Source organism: Portunus trituberculatus, chromosome 22 (assembly GCF_017591435.1).
Source record: "Portunus trituberculatus isolate SZX2019 chromosome 22, ASM1759143v1, whole genome shotgun sequence".
NCBI classification, from domain to species: Eukaryota; Metazoa; Arthropoda; class Malacostraca; order Decapoda; family Portunidae; genus Portunus; species Portunus trituberculatus.
In genome coordinates this window covers 4,534,628-4,538,910 of record NC_059276.1, presented here as the reverse complement: position 1 = coordinate 4,538,910, position 4,283 = coordinate 4,534,628, and positions in this window count along the sequence as shown.

Here is a 4,283-nt window from a genome sequence, read left to right as displayed (position 1 = left end):
AACGCAATAGAGTCTTAAATCATCTCTTATTCGAGGCGCTGTGTGTACATAGGACGTGCTGGGTAGGTGCGTGAAGGAAGGGTGCAGGAAGCCGAAGTCACAGCCAGGCCGGGATCTCGGAAGCAGAGGTCAATTACAAAATGAGAGCAAATCAGTGTAATGGACGCCCAGCCGTTATGGATGGCGATATTAAAGCGAGGCGACGCTGTCCGTTTTCTTTTGTCTATATAAAAACGAGCGATGGCGCCGTAATTGGATTAGATAATTTGTGAATGAACGCTGAACACGGTGACGGGGAGGCTATCCCGCGCGACACCCGACAAACGACCTCCACGCGCGCCCCAGCCAACCCAATACCCCTAATGGAGCCGCCCCGCCCCGCCCGCGCTGCCCCGCCCGTGACACTGACGCCTTGGGATGGAGAATGAAGGGCTGGGCTACTGGTTACTGGTTATTGGTTACAAGGGCGCCGCTGAGAAGGACTGGGTGGGCGAAGTACTATGGCGGTGATGAGGAAATGAAAGAAAGGCAGCGTGTGTGTGTGTGTGTGTGTGTGTGTGTGTGTGTGTGTGTGTATTGGGGAGAGAGGATGGGATTGGTTTTGCATTGGCCTCCTCTCTCCTTCGCTTTCATTAATCTTATGACGTTTTTTTTCGTCTTTTCTCTTCCGTGTCTTCTTTTTTTTTTTTTTTTTGTCGCATATACTACACATAGGTGGTCATATGTCCTATACAAAATGAGTATCCAGCACATTTCCTACACAAAAACTGAGTACACATCTACAAATTTTGCGGTTTTAGGATAGTGACATATTTCCTGCACTCAAAATTTTGTTGTATCACATATCCTACAAGGATACACCATATCTCCTACACACAATAATCTCTTCTGTCACATTTCCTACACTATGTAGGCGCACCTTCCCCCACCTAGCGGGGAGCCATTGTGTTCGGCACTTCTGGATCACTCCACTCCTGACGACCTTGACTAGTCAACAAGTACTTAGCTTGTTATAAGTCCTTTCAAAGGACTCAATACATAGATAAACATGTTAGTTTAAATAGGTTAGGTTAGGTAAAGACACTCACTTGATAGGCTGAATAATTCCTATCTCATTATTAACAGTCATGACCGAGACGAGAGCCGTGTCAGGACGCAGTGCCTTCAGCTCCTCCACTGAGATGCGACCCGATTTATCCACCGGCAAGTAAGTCACCTCCCACCCCTCGTTCTCCAGGGCACGGCAGGAGTCCAGGACACACTTGTGCTCCTACGGGGAGAAAAGAATGTGTGTACTCTAAGTCAATGGATAGAAGAGTTAGGAAAAGGTTATTATATTCTCCTATACACCTACTGTGTATAGGAGATATTTCCTACACCTACTGTGTATAGGAGATATGCTGTGTCCCTGTAGGAAGTATGTCACTACTCTAAAAACTGCTAAATTTGTAGATGTGTCACGTAGGAAATGTGGTGCCCCATCCGCCTGCCCTCTAATCCCTCCCCCCCACTCTCTCTCTCTCTCTCTCTCTCTCTCTCTCTCTCTCTCTCTCTCTCTCTCTCTCTCTCTCTCTCTCTCTCTCTCTCTCTCAGGAAAAGGATGACGATTACACTAGCGTTGTCATATATTAGCTATCAAAATTCCGGACATCATCACTAATAACTGATATAGTATTGGAAAGCATTTAAATTAATAAAAAAAACTCAATTTATTTACCTTTCCTGCAGTAACAAGCTCACAAGGTCACAAACAAGTACACAATAATCCAAATTGAAGCCTATATCAACGCCGGTTAAAGAGAAAAGACTTGGCGCAAAGTGAGTCCATTCAAGCAAGGAAGGAAAGCTGCACTGGAGCATCGACTTCATAAAAGACCATATAAGGGCCATAACAACTAAGTGGGCTTTTTTTATATTTCACTCTTTGTTGTCCTTGGTCAGCTTTCTCTTCTTACAGTATAAAGGAATATCACACACGGTTTGAAGGTTAACAGTGTGTGAATGCCAAGTGCGCCATACACGTTGAGGCGGTCTGTCCGCGGCCTGAACATCACCACCGGCCTGACAGTGGCAGCCTCAAGACAAAGCTCAGTTCTATCGAGACACCGTGGAGTGATAATGATCTCTTACTTGGGCATATAACACACACACACACACACACACACACACACACACACACACACACACACAACGATAAAAACTGTGTTGCTGATGGTGGTACTACTATTACACTGTCACACACTTCCATTCCCTATTTCTTCCGCCTACCACTACAAATTATACATTTCAGGTGGGAACCAACAAGAAATGCCTGGAAAACACTGAGAATTGAAGGGAATGTTGACGAGGTGATACGGGGGTTGATGGGGCGGGATCTTGGTCCGGGTCGTGATGGGCACGGGCGGTCTGAACGGGGGTATACATAACCATCGCCTTATTTAACACAGTAATGGCTATTTATCTATTTCGGTTGTTAATTCTAGCTTTGTTTCACTCGCTGGCTCTGGAAATACAGGGGAATGCAGGTAAACACTGGTGGATTAACCTGGAATAAAGGCACGGCTGAGGTGCCCCTCCTGTGGCCAAATATTTACGTACGTAATTCATTTTAAAAATCGCCACAAGAAAACAGGCTCCCAGACTGGTATGCACTATACTTTTAAAAGGGACAAATAATTTAATTAATAACCAAAATATAATATCCTTACCGGGTGGTTTGTTTACGTATCGCCGTCCAACGACAGGTGTATCATTAAAATCAACGGCTCCAAAACACATCAAAATGTCGAGATGGAAAGCACAGTCAAACTGCATTATATTACATTTTCTAAATACGAAAAATTTTCCCTTTCCAGCCAAATAAAGAAAACACAGATTCCTTGTCGTATAAAGATTTTTGTTTTCTATTTTGTTACCGTTAGAAATTTTGAATTTGAAAATACGAATAGTTTGACAAGATTTTATGGAATATTATTACCTGAATCATGTTTTTCACACCTTGTAAGCCTTATATCAAGCACCAGAGCAATCCCAGGCGTGCTAATTAAAAAGAGTTAAAATTATGTAATGCCGAAAGTGTTATTTCAACAAGAAACAAAAGACATAGCTAGACACGATCTTATTACGGATTATTATATGATTTACATTCCTATCAACAAATAAAGTAGAAAAACAATGCAAACTCTAATAATAAATGAAAAAATGGTGATGTAGAGCCGAAGTAGTTTTTTTGCAACTTTTCTCACCATCACTATCTCCCCAACCCTCCCTCCTACATTCATCCCCACCCGTCCACTTCCACCTTTTCCACCTACTCCAACACAGCGAGCCATTGAAACACCTGCAAACACCTGCAAAACACTCGAAAAGCGCCCAAAATCACTTGGCTGCAGGGTGAAGGGGCGGGGCTGGCGGGGGCTGGCGGGTCGGGGGCCGTGGTTCCTGGGATACCTTGGTGTGGTGGTGGTGGTGGTTGTTGATGTGGGTGGGTGGGTGAATGGGTGTGGGTGTGGGTGTGGATGTGTGCGTAGATGTGTGTGTGTGTGTGGATGGGTGTGGGTGTGGATGTGTGCGTAGATGTGTGTGTGTGTGTGCATGTGTGCATGGCTGTGGAGACGAGAGAGACATAGAGAGAGCTTAAATATGCCCTTAAAATTGCTAAGTTTAAAAGAAAAAAAATCTCTGGGCTTACAGGGCCCTCCAAACCCCCAGCTAATATAACTCACTTCGCTCGCAGCGGTTTACCAATATCAAGGAGTGGGCCTACAGGAGTTCAGGTTAGCCTTTCTCCCTAACACAGAGCAGCTGCCACCTGGTAAACCCTTCTCCCTTCCTCTCTCCCACCATTTCAATTTATAGACATGACATTTTTTTAAACATTTAATGATGGAAGCTGAAATTCCGAACATTTGAAGAATCATTTTAAATCTTCCCGACATAAATTTCAATGCGTGATTTCAACACATATCCGAGAAAATCCAGATGTATGGCAACCCTGTATTACACAATAGAATAATACAGATCCGAAATCTGAAGACTAACTCATGAAAAAACCCATACCTCCTGAAAATTCTGAATATCTTCCGAAAATTTTGACGATTCCCAGGATTTTTGTCGATACATCATGACGTAACACTAAAACACATTGATATCAATAATTTAACATTAAAATAACAAAAAAAACATAGAATTAAGAACCACATCAAAATAGTACAAGAAATGCCACGATTATTAAGAAAATATAAGTAAATAACAAAAATAACGCAAGAAACTGTCAGCTATGT